We start from the raw sequence: 18,530 nt of genomic DNA on the forward strand, positions 1-18,530 counted from the left end.
AAAATTGAGCTGCAGATAAACGTACATTCTTGTTTTTAAAATACATTTAGCAATAGAATATTTCACATATGATTATAGTATTATATTTAAATGTTGCTTAATATTGCATGCTCTATCTGAATGACAACATTAATAATTTTAGCTCAGTGTCCCTTTAATATAAAAATATATTGATTTGACAAGGTTGGTGTTAATGAATTCTCTACTCCATATGTTGATGTAATGAATGGGATTGAGCATGCAATTCGAATCTAATATGTTATTTAAGGATATCCTAAGAATTATTTAATTTTCATCTATTAAAGGGACATGAAGCTCTAAATGTGTAATTGTATACTTTTTGAAACTATGTACTACTGTTATCTGAACACATGATTTTAACTTTTGACCCAATGCCAATTTATGCATAAAAAAAACTGCCGGATAATACCAGTAATGCATTGTTTAACCTAAACCAAAATCAATATGTTTTTAGAAGAACTAAACAATAGACTGAACCAATGTAGCTCATAAAATGTTTAAACAAAACAATAAAATCACGTTTACAAATCATTCAATGTAAAATTTAGTTGGCATGTCCCTTAAATGACGTGATCAATTTCAAAAATGGAAATCTATATTTTTAAAAACAAATCATATGCAAAAGTGTGTGAATTTTTTCAAAATGTATACAAATAAGATTAAGCAATACACAAGGGAAGAATATAAATTGGACATTCAAAGAATCTTACATTAAAATTAAGATATCCAGAATAGATGGGATATTTTAAATTTAATAAAAATTCAGAGTAGTCTTACAATGTAATCCTATGTTGTTGTTTTTTTTATTCTTATTTGTAAATATTTTACTAATCCATTTTGCAGATACATATAAATATTGAACAATGTGGATTTAGTATGTAATGTTCTGTCCATGTTTCTAAGACAAATGTCAATTAAAATGAGACATACCATACTGTGACAAGCCCTGGCTTGAAGATCCAGCACCAACATCCAGATCTGTAATATATTAAATGAGGATTGGATATCATTAATACAAATCATGCCATGTTTAAAATCTTGACATTATTAGCAAATCAATTAAAAACTATTAATATTTTGGTAGTCCCATGAGTTAATTGTTTCCTCAATTAAATTCATGATAAATATATCCTGTACTCTTATTTTCAATCAGTTGTGTTGTTTACTGTAGCTTTAATTATTTTTTTGTGTTATTTCATTCTCATCAATTGATGGGCATATGTTATTTTTTTTGGATTCTGCTATTTTTTTTATTATGTATAATATTGAAAATAAGAATACTGTATTCTTTACATATATAATAATTCACATTTCATTTTGACCAACATGTATAAAGCAATGCCACTTACAGCAAACCCATGTTAACGTGTATGCGCAATTCTAATTTTCGCGATCATTGCGCAATGATTCCAAGCGGAATTACGCATCCGTCATTTTACCAACATGTATAAAGCAATGCCACTTACAGTAAACCCATGTTAACGTGTATGCACAATTCTAATTTTCGCGATCATTGCACAATGATTCCAAGCGGAATTACGCATCCGTCATTTGACCAACATGTATAAAGCAATGCCACTTACAGCAAACCGATGTTAACGTGTATGCGCAATTCTAATTTTCGCGATCATTGCGCAATGATTCCAAGTGGAATTACGCATCCGTCATTTTGACCAACATGTATTAAAGCAATGCCACTTACAGCAAACCCATGTTAACGTGTATGCGCAATTCTAATTTTCGCGATCATTGCGCAATGATTCCAAGCGGAATTACGCATCCATCATTTGACCAACATGTATAAAGCAATGCCACTTACAGCAAACCCATGTTAACGTGTATGCGCAATTCTAATTTTCACGATCATTGCGCAATGATTCCAAGCGGAATTACGCATCCGTCATTTGACTAACATGTATAAAGCAATGCCACTTACAGCAAACCCATGTTAACGTGTATGCGCAATTCAATTTTCGCTCTGCGACGCATATTCTGTAGAGCGCAAGAAACATCATTCCTATTTCATGTGTCACTAATCTAAAATCAGATATCTAAACATCATATGTAGTGTATGTTGTGAGATCTGTATAGGTTTTGTATCTGACTATATACACATTTTCTAAAATTCTAATCAAATATTAAGATATTATATGAAGTTGGATAGTTACCTGGTTCAGATTCTCTTTCATCTCCTCCCAGGCCACCGGACGGAGAAGCAGCTGGCCTGGCCCCGCGTCAGGACTTTCAGATCCCGCAGCTGGGAGGGAAGAAGAGGAGGCCGAGGATGGCAAGGATCTAAATCTTTTGGGGACCCGGAGATTGAGGAGCTCGCATAAAGTCACCTCATAAGGGAGTAGGTATAGTTTCCGCGGGGCCTTTCTTTGACCCCACTCTTTTACGGCTTGTACCCAGTCCCTTATGATGTTGACTTTTTTGTCAAGCCGCAACCTCATATCTCCGAATCTCCTCATGATTTGATCCTGGCTCCTCTGGACGCCACACACCAATTTAACCGCATTGGTGATAGACTCCCAGAGGGGCCTTCTTAACAGCGCATCTTTCGACCCTCCTCTTGTTCCCAAACAGCTGGGGATAAAAGTCCTTGACGGCGTGGACCAGTGCAGCGCTCTCCTGCTTGGTGAACCTGGGAGATGACATGCCCTGCTGGGTTGTCCAATAAATATATTATAATAATATAAACTGCCTGCAGCATTAGAGAACTGACAAAGATGGCAACGTGTAATGGACTTTTATATGGTGAAGTAAACATGAGATGCACCATGGACAAGTTATCTGTACATCTGATTGGATAAAAAGTTTGAAATATTGTTAGAATGTCTGTGATACCATCCTGACCTCAAGTTGTGTTTGTGTGATGAACTCTGATTGGTCGTTCCTTAATGTTTCATATCTTAGTAACTTCCTTACACATACCTCCTGGTGGTGCTGTTACTTCATTTTCATGAAGACTTATTTGTAACTCATGGGCCTGTCATGCGGATATGTGTGACGCAGATTTAATATCCATGATCCTTTAAATATTAATGTTTACATTATCTTTAAAATCTTATACTGTCACATTATTAAATGTTGTATACATTTTTCGGTTTAATAACGGTCTGTTTCTTAAATACAAATACACATTTAATATTGTATGTCTTTAATGTTCATAAAATCAATTTGTTGACTTATTGTGAAGTATTGACATTGCTCTATTAAATGTATTTCATAATGCACATTGATTGTGTGCTATTGCCGTGACATTAGACTCTAATGTTTAAAGATGCAAATCTGGTGTTTCAAGATCCGTTTCCCACGCAACATTTCTGAATGTTCAAATTCAGGTTATAATGTCAGTAACTTGGATAATCTGTTTATAGATGTTAAACTACAGGTTTGTTTGTTATTAGTAAATAAACCTCGAGCTTGTATTTGTCTGAACTGCTCATATATGTTATTGTGCAATGGCGTCTTTATTTTTAAATAGACATTACAAACAAACAATTGTGTCAAATGATCTGTAGAGATAGAAAATTGTTTAGACTTTAAAATGTAACTCAATTATCTTAGTATTTAGATATCCTCAACAGAAGAAATTTAAATGCACATGGTTGAGCCAATCACATAAGGCATCTCTGTGCATCCACCAATCTTCATCTACTGAGCCTATCTCGATATGCTTTTCATAGCAAAGTATGTCAAGATAAGAAGAGAAGTAAATACACTCTTTAAATCTCTTAAGGGACACTGTCCAAACAAATTTAGCGTTCGTGATTCAGATTGAGCATGAAATGTTAAGCAACTTTATAATTTAAATCCGATTCTCAAATGTTAAGAATTATCTTGTTATCTTTCTTTGCAAATCAATAATGATATTTAAGATTACGGACAATATTTGCAAAAAACCTGGGTTGTCCTTGATGATTGTTGGATAAATTAATCCAACAAAAAAAAAAAAAAAGTTCTGTCCAGAGTACTGAAGCAAATAAATTATCAATTTAATGCTTATTTTTAAAGTAATGATAGCAACATCACGAGGAACATTGATAATATGAGACAATTTATAAAGTTGCTTAAATAGAATACTCATTCAGAATGTATAAAATCATTAATTTTTTAACTGTCTCCCTTTATGTATTTTTTGAGTTCCTGTCCCTTTAAAGAGACATTTCACAATAATGCTTGAAAAATCATAAACCTAGGCAACCTTCCTTTTGCTAAATTAGTATAACATATGAGTAAAGCATATTTAGATTAACTTCTGGATTGTTTTACACACTGACTGAAATATATATTGTTAATGGATGTATTTCGCCGTCTTCAGCTTAGAGGGACATTAAGCTATATGTTATTTATGCATTTTGGATAAGATTATAATATTTGAACAACTAATATGTTTTTGGTATTCAATCATTAGATTTGTAATTATATATTCTTGGATTAAATACATATCTACATAGGCTATTTTGATGCTGATTGTTGGTTTGTACATAGATGCCTTATGTAATTGACTAAGATAATGTGCATTGATGTATATTTTTCGAAGTATATTTAAAGACTGAATGTAATTCTATAGTACTTTCTAATATGTTTAAATTATTTTATGATTTTTTAAAAATCAATACACAATATAACTTTGTGAATGTCCCTTTAAGGACCAAAACATTCGGAATGTTGATTTTAACATTGTCGAAAGAACTAAAGGGGAATGAAAATTATATATAGATATGTGATGTCTAACCCAAGAGGTAAGATTTTAAAAACTACATAATATTAATAACTATAGTTAAATGTCCCTTTAAATGACTCCACTAGAAAATAAAATCTATTAACATGGCATCCAATAACTAGCTTGTGAAAAATATGAAGTTAAATGAACTACCATTTAAAAAATGTAAATATTTATAAATTTAATAAAATAATGTTTTGACATACCTAAGGAAGATACAAGATCTTATAAAATTAATTTTACATTCAACAACACTGTCACTTTAATGTAAGTGAACCACTTCCCCTTCTTAAAAGTGAAATGAAAAAATGTAGGTCAAATTCTGACTACATATCCGAAATTATTTTAACATCTAAGAATTTCAAAAGAAAAGCATTGATGGATCTCACTCCCCAATTAATTTAAAAAAGATAGTTTAATTTAATATTCTCTGAATCAGTGGATTTTCAAAAATTAATGCATAATTTGATTGTATGCATGTGCTTGTCAAATAGACAACTACCAGTCATGGGAGTCAAATTGTTTTTTATTGACAGATTATATGGATATTTATTATAATCTGTTCAAAAGAGTGTATTTAATAATAAAATGTTGATTATTACCATTTAAAAATAAAAAGTTTTTTAAACAAAAACAAAAACAAAAAAATATTCCTGGAAGTCATCAGATGACAATCTGAAATTAAAAAACAAAATTTTAAAAAGTTAATACACACGTTGTCAAATATTCATAAAATACATTTACAATCATCTTGTGTCTATGCTCTAACTTTGTGCAACATTTATCAAGATATTTATGATTAAATTTAAAAATAAATAAAATAAACATACACCATTATATTGTGTAATAAAAATTAAATTTAAATATCAGAATTTCTAATTATACATAATAATGTATATCACATTTCAATAATAAATATATATGTATGCTGAACATAAATGTAATATTTCATGTCCATTCAAATACCTCTATATCAACTATAATATGTATTCCTTTTTCTGATTGTGATACCTAAATATCTATTTATGAACTAAGTCTGACTAATGTATGTAAGCTACTAATATTCGACATGCTTCCTGTGATTCTTAACTAGCATGCATTGTTAAACCAACCTGGATAATGCATGGTCTTTGAAAGTCAATTCAGGGGTAAACAGTTGATCTTCAATAGGTGTCTTATTCATCATTTCATAAAATAGAGGAGTTGAAATACCATCTAAAAAAAGTAAAATCATCTAAGTGTCCTGATTGTGATACCTAAATATCTAATTATGAACTAAATATGACTAATGTATGTAAGCTACTAATATTCGACATTCTTCTGTGATTCTTAACTAGCATGCATTGGTAAACCAACCTGGATAATGCATGGTCTTTGAAAGTCAATTCAGGGGTAAACAGTTGATCTTCAATAGATGTCTTATTCATCATTTCATAAAATAGAGGACTGAAATACCATCTAAAAAAGTAAAATCATCTAAGTGTCTGATTGTGATAACTAAATATCTAATTATGAACTAAATATGACTAATGTATGTAAGCTACTAATATTCGACATTCTTCCTGTGATTCTTAACTAGCATGCATTGGTAAACCAACCTGGATAATGCATGGTCTTTTGAAAGTCAATTCAGGGTAAACAGTTGATCTTCAATAGGTGTCTTATTCATCATTTCAAAAATAGAGGACTGTGAAATACCATCTAAAAATTAGAAAATAATCTAAGTGTCTCCAATAATATGCCTCCACAGCCTTATTCTATCAAATAGTTGGCACTTACAATGTGAACATGTCTTTGTATGGTTTTCAAGGTCAGCAGATTTGAAAGATAATGCCAGACATGATCCCATTGGTATTCTTCAATTTCAATCTTTTATGTTTCCACTGTAAGTCTGGGAATTCTTCACTGTCATTCTTTGAATTCTTCCCTTTTCAGTCCTTTACATGAAGTCGTCTCCCTAATGGCATAAAATTGTTTTTTTAAAATTACTAATACAATGTGTGTGAATCAGTTCTGTGCCCCTCTCCCACCCCCCTATTTCTGAATATATTTCTGTCCACTAGCTTACTAAGCATCTGTAGCATCTTGTGTTTTGTTCTATCAAGTGTGAAGATGAGTCATATTGAGCAGAACGAACCTCTAATGTGTGACACACTGAACCATAGTCATGCTAGAGGATATTATGCTAGAGGATCCCTTTCCTGAGTATTTACATTTTAAGTAATGTGTAAAACTAAATACTAGTTTAGAAAATGTATGCCATATGATGTATTTGTGTACAATTCATGCCAGCAACAGTCCATACATTTATACTTACCAGCTGATGTCCCTCTTTAAAAAACCAGGTGGCAAAGACTCGCTACAGGACTCAATGACCAGAGCATCACCTTATATTAAGAAATCAAACACATTTTTAGCATTTGATGAACAATCCTAACATGTTTGCACATATCTCTACTTGTCATTTCCCTAGCGTTCACATCTATTGACAATACTCCAGTCTAACTTCTATTATTTACCGTCTAAAGTGGCGGTTGATGATGTTACTATGGACATTGAGCCCCTCGTCCCGGAATGGCCCCTCTAGAACAGGATCATCCATCCTCATCCTGAGGAGGTTTCGGTGTGTGCCTGGATGCCCTGCAGCATCCCAGCCCGCTGTGCAATATTATGCAGGACACTACAGGCTATAACGATCTTAGCCACATTCTTTGGGTTGTACTGGAGGGCTCCTCCTGACCTGTCCAGGCACCTCAACCTCATCTTCAGGAGCCCGAACATTCGTTTCAACCTCCGCCCTGTTCTCTTATGAGCCCTATTTGTAGCGCTCCTCAGACACATCAGTCGGGCTACGCAAGGGGGTAATAGCCAAGCCGGCTCATGTACCCAGAATCACCTATAATGATGAACAGAACATAATTCCAAACTGAATCATCAAAATAGTATTTTGAGTCCAATAAAAGTTTTTGTACATGATAATCCACTAACAAATGTTTATTTTTTAAAAGAATAATCTAGTTCAATCTTATTCTCTATCTTCCCATTTCAGCTAAGACATGCTACATATGCATATTTCTCCTAAAACCAAACCTTGTGTAAAATGCAAACTAAATGGTTACATTTGCATTCTCTATCTGAGCATTTAAGGTAAGACATGCTACATATCTGCATTGAACTAAAAGTAGACATTAGCGGAAAGAGACAATGACATGGTTAAATTGCATTAGCTAATATCTTCCCATTTCAGCTAAGACATGCTACATATGCGTATTTCTCCTAAACCAGACCTTGTGTAAAATGGCAACTAAATGGTTACATTTGCATTCTCTATCTGAGGCATTTAAGGTAAGACATGCTACATATCTGCATTGAACTAAAAGTAGACATTAGCGGAAAGAGACAATGATATGGTTAAATTGCATTAGCTAATATCTTCCCATTTCAGCTAAGACATGCTACATATGCGTATTTCTCCTAAACCAGACCTTGTGTAAAATGGCAACTAAATGGTTACATTGCATTCTCTATCTGAGCATTTAAGGTAAGGACATGCTACATATCTGCATTGAACTAAAAGTAGACATTAGCGGAAAGAGACAATGATATGGTTAAATTGCATTAGCTAATATCTTCCCATTTCAGCTAAGACATGCTACATATGCATATTTCTCCTAAACCAGACCTTGTCTAAAATGGCAACTAAATGGTTACATTGCATTCTCTATCTGAGCATTTAAGGTAAGACATGCTACATATCTGCATTGAACTAAAAGTAGACATTAGCGGAAAGAGACAATGATATGGTTAAATTGCATTAGCTAATATCTTCCCATTTCAGCTAAGACATGCTACATATGCGTATTATCTCATAAACCAGGACCTTGTGTAAAATGGCAAACTAAATGGTTACATTGCATTCTCTATCTGAGCATTTACGGTAAGACATGCTACATAGTCTGCATTGAACTAAAAGTAGACATTTGCTTGAAAAAAAAAAATGGGGTTAAATTGCATCCTATAGCTGAACATACGCTAACATTTTAAAACTACAGTGGCAATTGTCAAACTAATTAACCATGTTGTGCACAAGATACTCACCAACGAGGATACCCAGGGGCATTTGTCTTCCTCAAACAGTCTCCACAGGGACGACTGAGCAAGGGATGCGGGCATCATGACAAGCTCCTCCAAAATTCGCTACACACATGCATAATCCTCATCTGTGCGTCACAAACATACTGCACGTTGAGGCTATGAAAATGTTTGCGAATTTCTGAAGGGCAAGTCATCAATTGGAGCACGCAGCGCAATGTGGGTACAATCTATGGCTCCTAAGACATTGGGGCAATTGAGCAATATCAAAGAATTCCCCGCTTCAGGCGCCTCCAAACACCATCATTTTGTGGGGAATCCTATGTATTGCTTACTGATACGTACCAGGTGGCGGTCCAGGAAAGTTATCAAACACCACAGAGAATGTACCCTTGCAGCCAGGCCATGCATGTACATTTCTCCGGATTGAAAACTCCCGGAGGCCAGGACGTATAGACAACTTAGCATCTTACTCATGGTGGGAACAGCAGTCCTTATTCTTATATGTGGCTCCAAATGAGGTTTAAGAAGATCGTAAAGGCCAATGAGCTGTTCGCGATTGAGCCGATACTTATCATAAACCTCAAAGTTGCTCATGTTTTCCAAGGTGGGGTCTTCACCCTGTAGGACACGAGGACCTCGAACCAGACGACCCCTTCAATCTCAGTCTGAGCAGCCGAGGCTGCCTGATACGATCAACAGCTAGTTCGCCAATAGCAGCACCAGCAGTGTCTACCATGTCATCGTCATCCCATCTTTCAAAACAGCGTAACAAGGTATGCCACTTGATCTGATGTGGATCACAAGTGATGCATAGGGCCATGTTGTTTGGGGGATTTATAGTACAATTAGTCCAATGATAGTGAATTTGTAATTCCACTGATTGCTGATTGTATTCACCTGTTTGTATGTGAGAAGGCGCAAATGCTTTCACAGTGGGCGTTTTTTTGTTGTTTGCTGAAATGTTGTTTTCCCGCACAATGAATCTCAATGTGAAAGTGTCAAATATCACACATACAGTGCATGTTTGTAATCGTTTGATCATATGCGTAATCAATATTTTCTTAAACGCGATCTTATAAGTAACAAGCACACGTCCAGGCTAACATGAATGAAGTGCATAGTTGTGTATAATGTGCATCGAATGTGATCGCTCAATGTTGCTTGCAACATTGTTTGAAAACGATAAAGTAACATCTGCCATCTGTTAGTATTGTATATATAAGTGATTGGTGAGCTGTCAATATTGTACGCGTCCCTTTAAAATCGCAATAATAATTCGAACTTTCCGTCTGCCATCTGTAGTATTGTGTATATAAGTGATTGCCGAGCTGTCAATATTGTTATGCGTCCCTTTAAAATCGCAATAATAATTCAGAACTTCCCGTCTGCCATCTGTAGTATTGTATATATAAGTGATTGCCGAGCTGTCAATATTGTATGCGTCCCTTTAAAATCGCAATAATAATTCAGAACTTCCAGTCTGCCATCTGTAGTATTGTATATATAAGTGATTGCCGAGCTGTCAATATTGTATGCGTCCCTTTAAAATCGCAATAATAATTCAGAACTTCCCGTCTGCCATCTGTAGGTATTGTATATATAAGTGATTGCCGAGCTGTCAATATTGTATGCGTCCCATTCAAATCTCAATAATACTGAATAACCTCCGGCTGTCATCTGTAGTATTGTATATATAAGTGATTGCCGAGCTGTCAATATTGTATGCGTCCCTTTAAAATCGCACTAATGCTGAATAACTTCCGGTTGTCATCTGTAGTATTGTATATATAAGTGATTGCGGAGCTGTCAATATTGTATGCGTCCCTTTAAAATCGCAATAATAATTCCGAACTTCCCGTCTGCCATCTGTAGTATTGTATATATAAGTGATTGCTGAGCTGTCAATATTGTATGCGTCCAATTCAAATGGCACTAATACTGAATAACTTCCGGCTGTCATCTGTAGTATTATATATATAAGTGATTTGCGATCTGACAATATTTCTTAATTGTCCCATTCAAATCTCCCTAATAATGCTGTTCCAAACTGTTATTTACGTATACAGGGAGTGCAGGAATTATTAGGCAAATGAGTATTTTGACCACATCATCCTCTTTATGCATGTTGTCTTACTCCAAGCTGTATAGGCTCGAAAGCCTACTACCAATTAAGCATATTAGGTGATGTGCATCTCTGTAATGAGAAGGGGTTGTGGTCTAATGACATCAAAACCCTATATCAGGTGTGCATAATTATTAGGCAACTTCCTTTCCTTTGGCAAAATGGGTCAAAAGAAGGACTTGACAGGCTCAGAAAAGTCAAAAATAGTGAGATATCTTGCAGAGGGATGCAGCACTCTTAAAATTGCAAAGCTTCTGAAGCGTGATCATCGAACAATCAAGCGTTTCATTCAAAATAGTCAACAGGGGTCGCAAGAAACGTGTGGAAAAACCAAGGCGCAAAATAACTGCCCATGAACTGAGAAAAGTCAAGCGTGCAGCTGCCAAGATGCCACTTGCCACCAGTTTTGGCCATATTTCAGAGCTGCAACATCACTGGAGTGCCCAAAAGCACAAGGTGTTGCAATACTCAGAGACATGGCCAAGGTAAGAAAGGCTGAAAGACGACCACCACTGAACAAGACACACAAGCTGAAACGTCAAGACTGGGCCAAGAAATATCTCAAGACTGATTTTTCTAAGGTTTTATGGACTGATGAAATGAGAGTGAGTCTTGATTGGGCCAGATGGATGGGCCCGTGGCTGGATTGTAAAGGGCAGAGAGCTCCAGTCCGACTCAGACGCCAGCAAGGTGGAGGGTGAAGTACTGGTTTGGGCTGGTATCATCAAAAATGAGCTTGTGGGGCCTTTTCGGGTTGAGATGGAGTCAAGCTCAACTCCCAGTCCTACTGCCAGTTTCTGGAAGACACCTTCTTCAAGCAGTGGTACAGGAAGAAGTCTGCATCCTTCAAGAAAAACATGATTTTCATGCAGGACAATGCTCCATCACACGCGTCCAAGTACTCCACAGCGTGGCTGGCAAGAAAGGGTATAAAAGAAGAAAATCTAATGACATGGGCCTCCTTGTTCACCTGATCTGAACCCCATTGAGAACCTGTGGTCCATCATCAAATGTGAGATTTACAAGGAGGGAAAACAGTACACCTCTCTGAACAGTGTCTGGGAGGCTGTGGTTGCTGCTGCACGCAATGTTGATGGTGAACAGATCAAAACACTGACAGAATCCATGGATGGCAGGCTTTTGAGTGTCCTTGCAAAGAAAGGTGGCTATATTGGTCACTGATTTGTTTTTGTTTTGTTTTTGAATGTCAGAAATGTATATTTGTGAATGTTGAGATGTTATATTGGTTTTCACTGGTAAAAATAAATAATTGAAATGGGTATATATTTGTTTTTTTGTTAAGTTGCCTAATAATTATGCACAGTAATAGTCACCTGCACACACAGATATCCCCCTAAAATAGCTAAAACTAAAAACAAACTAAAAACTACTTCCAAAAAATATTCAGCTTTGATATTAATGAGTTTTTTGGGTTCATTGAGAACATGGTTGTTGTTCAATAATAAAATTTGTCCTCAAAAATACAACTTACCAAATAATTCTGCACTCCCTGTATGTTGTATTGTAGTATTGAGTGTTAAAGTTCAGAAAGGGGGCGGTACAGTCCGTGAATCTGTAATGTGTATGGTTGAATCTTCTAATGACGTCATCATATTATTAACCTGCCTATGTAGTTCTGAAATCCTCATTGTGTTGTTGTATTGTGCTACATTGTTATTGTGTGCTGAATAAAATCTATATGTGTGCTTTGTGGTTTCGTGATGGGTGATGCGTGTTATGTACATATACGTATATATTGTGATTGTGTCCCACATATGCTGACTTCTATATAGCGGTCTGTCATTGTTGTTCCTTCCCATAAAGTGACATCTGTAATCTTGTGTAATGATGTTCTTCTTGTACGTAATTCCTAATGGTTTATTGTGATGGAATCATGATGTTAAAAGTACAGTAAAATCCATATGTTCTGTTTTGTGATTCCTAGAGAGAATGTAATGTGTTTTTCCCCCATAATTTGAATGCACATGTATGAGTGAATGCTAAAAGTAATGTATGTGCATCCATGACTGATCATGTGTTAAGCCTATGTAGATATGCAGTTGCTGCAAGCATATGAGTTGAATAAATGAAATGCAATAATAAAGGTAAATGAGAGGTGTTTCCCATTGTGTACTGTTTGTGAATCCTGAAACGTTTAAATCATTTTGTTGTCCGTTTAAATGTGATTTTTTTTTATAAAAAAGTTTGTTACTAGTGATATTGATTTGTAGTTGATGTAATATAAAAGTATGAAACAATTTAATGCTGTTGTGAATATTCAATAAGTACAATCCATAAGTCCAACATAGGGAAATAGTCATTTCTTGATCTATTTATCATAGCTGGGTCTAACGCAGAAAAGCATGTATTTTTTTTCACATTTCTAGCGCTGGTATTTGGAGTTTTTTTGTCTACGCTATTTGCGTGCTTTAGGGAAATCTGTCTGTCACGTGCACGAGCACGTCTTCCCCATAGAAGTCAATGGAGGCTCAAAATTTTGGACAAATTTTTTTCAAAGACTGAATTTCCTTGTAAAGTGAGTGACGTCATGAGCTTGTGTGAAAAAGTAACTAAATCGTGTTCATTTTGTAATAAATAACTTTTTTGTGAATGTAATGTGGTGTATATTGTTTGTATGCATCGATGAGTGTATGTTTGTGATAATCTTATTAGTTAGATGTAGCTATATGAGGGTCTTTTCCCGTGTGTCAATGTAAGTCAATGGGAAAATGGATTTGTGTTGTTTTTTTCTAACACCCGAGATCTCGCAACTTTGATCCTTTGTATTTTGATGAAAAATTATTAAATCTGAAAAATAAATATAGTGTAGTGTTTGTATGTGTGTAAGTGTACTTTGTGTAATATTTGTTTTGTGATTCGTGGATGTTTATTTTGTCGGTATATGTTAACTACTGGGTTTGAGCTGTCGGTAGAGATTTGTGCGTTGGGTGATTTTGAGTGTCGGTAACTGAACTCTAAATACCGGAGTCCGTAAAAAACAAGTGTTAGGAGCCTCTAACGCTGGTTTTGACGGCTAACGCCAAACTCTAAATCTAGGCCTAAGAGTCTACACTAGTTCAGTCATATATTTCCTGAACTTCAATTATTATTTCTGGCTATTATTTATAAGCCAGTCAATATATCGAACCTATTTCCATTAATATATGACTATGGAAAGAATTACGCTAAATTTATAGCATTTTATGATTATAAGGACACTCTTGGTCCATTCCCTCTATTCATAGTTTTAATTGTGTGTTGTGTGTGTATGAAAATACTTTTAATATTGATTAGTAAAAATTAATTTTTAATTCAGTTTTCTCTATCTATCTTACCCAATACAATCATTATTTTGACATATCTATGATTTTTAGTATCACCTAAGGGTGATTTACTCTTCCAGACTTTAGAGTGCTATAAGTGTATACTTGTTGTGCAGAAATCCTGTTCTGCACAAACCTCCAAGTTTGTAATTTCTAATATACACAGCACCTAATCCGTAACTTTGGTTAAATAATACCCAAGTATTCTATTATTGGATAAAAGTCTACATTTACTTAATAAGTAGTGCCATTGGAATTTCTTTTTTTTAATAGGGCAGCATAAATAAATAAAGTGTATAGTACAATTTATTTTTTTTACCAAAATAAATAAGCTAAATTATTAATTATCAATTAATTAAAATTAATTTAAATTAAACATAATTAATTCATTCTCTTTGTATCCTTTATTAAAGAGTTTACATGTGCCCGGACCTTTGTAAGGAAGCAACATTTATAACAATATATAACAATAACAATAACAGTATGGTGGTGAGGCAGCTTTTTTCTTGTTGTGCTGGCTGGCTCAAAATCAGTTACGCTGGAACTTTAATCATGCAACTTTCCCATGTAATACAGAGCGTGTGATTCACACTTAGTGCTCTAATGGTTCTGGACATTTGCTACTTAATGTCTAATGGTGTTTATTGTTGCTTATTGTATCCTTGACCATAATGTTTATATATAGAAGAGCGCTTTTGTAACACAATTGCGCTTCTCCGTATTAAGTACTTATTTAACTTGGTGTAAGGAATTGTTCTGATAACCAGGCCTGGTATGTGTATATTACTCCTTTTTAATCACAGTTTTGGTTTAGGGGTCTATATATGTCTTTGACATATTTGGAACAGCATAATAAACCACTTGTTATCAAAGATATCTGAGTGCTGCCTTGTCATTCTTTTTCATAACTTTTAATTTAGTTATGACCTCTCTTTATAATGTTTTATAATAATTTTGTGTTATGACTGCAAGCACCTGTTTCTTTAAGATTTTATAACAATAGTAGAGTGCACAGCAATCTCTTTATATACAGGGAGTGCAGAATTATTAGGCAAATGAGTATTTTGACCACATCATCCTCTTTATGCATGTTGTCTTACTCCAAGCTGTATAGGCTCGAAAGCCTACTACCAATTAAGCATATTAGGTGATGTGCATCTCTGTAATGAGAAGGGGTGTGGGTCTAATGACATCAACACCCTATATCAGGTGTGCATAATTATTAGGCAACTTCCTTTCCTTTGGCAAAATGGGTCAAAAGAAGGACTTGACAGGCTCAGAAAAGTCAAAAATAGTGAGATATCTTGCAGAGGGATGCAGCACTCTTAAAATTGCAAAGCTTCTGAAGCGTGATCATCGAACAATCAAGCGTTTCATTCAAAATAGTCAACAGGGTCGCAAGAAGTGTGTGGAAAAACCAAGGCGCAAAATAACTGCCCATGAACTGAGAAAAGTCAAGCGAGCAGCTGCCCAAGATGCCACTTGCCACCAGTTTGGCCATCTTTCAGAGCTGCAACATCACTGGAGTGCCCAAAAGCACAAGGTGTGCAATTACTCAGAGACATGGCCAAGGTAAGAAAGGCTGAAAGACGACCACCACTAAACAAGACACACAAGCTGAAACGTCAAGACTGGGGCCATGAATTCTCTCAAGACTGATTTTTCTAAGGTTTTATGGACTGATGAAATGAGGAGTGAGTCTTGATGGGCCAGATGGATGGGCCCGTGGCTGGATTGGTAAAGGGCAGAGAGCTCCAGTCCGACTCAGACGCCAGCAAGGTGGAGGTGGAGTACTGGTTTGGGCTGGTATCATCAAAGATGAGCTTGTGGGGCCTTTTCGGGTTGAGGATGGAGTCAAGCTCAACTCCCAGTCCTACTGCCAGTTTCTGGAAGACACCTTCTTCAAGCAGTGGTACAGGAAGAAGTCTGCATCCTCAAGAAAAAACATGATTTTCATGGCAGGACAATGCTCCATCACACGCGTCCAAGTACTCCACAGCGTGGCTGGCAAGAAAGGGTATAAAAAGAAGAAAATTTAATGACATGGCCTCCTTGTTCACCTGATCTGAACCCCATTGAGAACCTGTGGTCATCATCAAATGTGAGATTTACAAGGAGGGGAAAACAGTACACCTCTCTGAACAGTGTCTGGGAGGCTGTGGTTGCTGCTGCACGCAATGTTGATGGTGAACAGATCAAAACACCTGACAGAATCCATGGATGCAGGGCTTTTGAGTGTCCTTGCAAAGAAAGGTGGCTATATTGGTCACTGAATTGTTTTTGTTTTGTTTTTGAATGTCAGAAATGTATATTTGTGAATGTTGAGAGGTTATATTGGTTTCACTGGGTAAAAATAAATAATTGAAATGGGTATATATTTGTTTTTTTTAAGTTTGCCTAATAATTATGCACAGTAATAGTCACCTGCACACACAGATATCCCCCTAAAATAGCTAAAAACTAAAAACAAACTAAAAACTTATTTCCAAAATATTCAGCTTTGATATTAATGAGTTTTTTGGGTTCATTGAGAACATGGTTGTTTGTTCAATAATAAAATTAATCCTCAAAAATACAACTTGCCTAATAATTCTGCACTCCCTGTATAATTTATAACAATGTTTAACATTGCTGAGCATTATAAGGCACTGAATTACCTTGATATTATTTTCAACAAATACCAAGAGGAGAAAGTAATTAAATAAAGATTTTTAAAAGTAAATTTACCCCCCTAATTGTATCTAAATCAGAATCATGTCTGTCATGTTCCTATAAACATTTTTTGAGAGAATTCAATTTTGTGTTTTATGATTTAGCACACCAGTAAAAAAATAACTTTATTTACAAAAATCTCCCTGTAAAATATGGGTTTACATTTGTTGTGTTATTTTTATTATTATTACAAACCATTAACAGATTAGATATTTTTGTAAGCTTAATAAGGTTATATAATTGACATTTTAGACAGATATATGAATAATGATATTGAACAGAGGCGAGATATTTGATTATGGCACTGTTTTCTACAAATACTGTTTTATTGACCATCCTTGTACTTCATTTATTTTGCATAATCCAAATGCATTAACATTTATAATATCTATCACCTATTGACAAATCCTTGCATTCATTTACAATTTTAATTTCAGTATATACATTTACTCCCTTAGTGGGATGCCAGCACATTCAAGGATAATTCTAACATTAAATTACATTTATATTGACTATAAATATCAGATGTCTTAGCAATGAAAATGTTAAAATTTATTTTTAATTACATTTGGCATTGGGAACATAAATGCATGATAGATCAGGTAGATGATTTTATTGAAGTGACAGATCTTTCCCTAGAGAAAGATGTGCATATTCAGTTTCTGTTTGATCGACAGATGTACAGGTAGCAAACTGTTATAGCAATTCATGCTAACATTAATGCACAGCATATCTCTCCTTGTATTTGTCTATTTATTGTATCCAAACTTAAAAATATTGAGTAAAAATGAGAAGAAAAAAAAAAACATGTCCCGAGATCAACATAAACTTTATACATACATGAAAAGATTGGAATCTGTAATTCTGTATTAATTGCTATTTTGTTGAGCTTATCGAAACATGTATAACCTTTACTTTAAATGCCCTATACTTGTAGAATATTACTATTTTTTAATGCTTACATTTTTTTAAGTAGCTTCATTATAAAATGATAAAAATCAAAATTAAATCTGAAAGGAAAATAGAGTGAATTTGTTGATGTGGACTTGGTCGTAAAAAGTAAGGAAATCATTTATATCTAGTCAATGAAAAATGTCTTCTTAATTGGATTTTTATTTAAGAAAAAAAAGCTAAACAGAACATTTACAAACTATGGTAACAATAAGTATGTTACAGACATATTTAAAGTTAACATATTGGACCCCATGTACTATGAAGCAGGTGGAAAAGGTTCGCCCATATTCACAAAAAATGGGCAGAAGACATTGTACGTCTGCTGCCCACATGTTCTATTGCTTGAGAAGTATTGCTTGAGAAGTGCCGCACCCCTGCTCTTGCTCGATATATTGTGTTAGGCATGGAGCTACAATGTAATGTAAGGTATATCATTATTATTATTATTATCTTCATTTATTTGTGTCTGTCAATCACCTCAAACAAATGTGTTTTGGGGTGATTTATCTTTACCACCTCCAAGGTTGGTAAAGATAAGCAAATCTGCACCGCAAGGGGCTACAAACAGCATTCG

Source organism: Bombina bombina, chromosome 2 (genome assembly GCF_027579735.1).
Source record: "Bombina bombina isolate aBomBom1 chromosome 2, aBomBom1.pri, whole genome shotgun sequence".
NCBI lineage: Eukaryota > Metazoa > Chordata > Amphibia > Anura > Bombinatoridae > Bombina > Bombina bombina.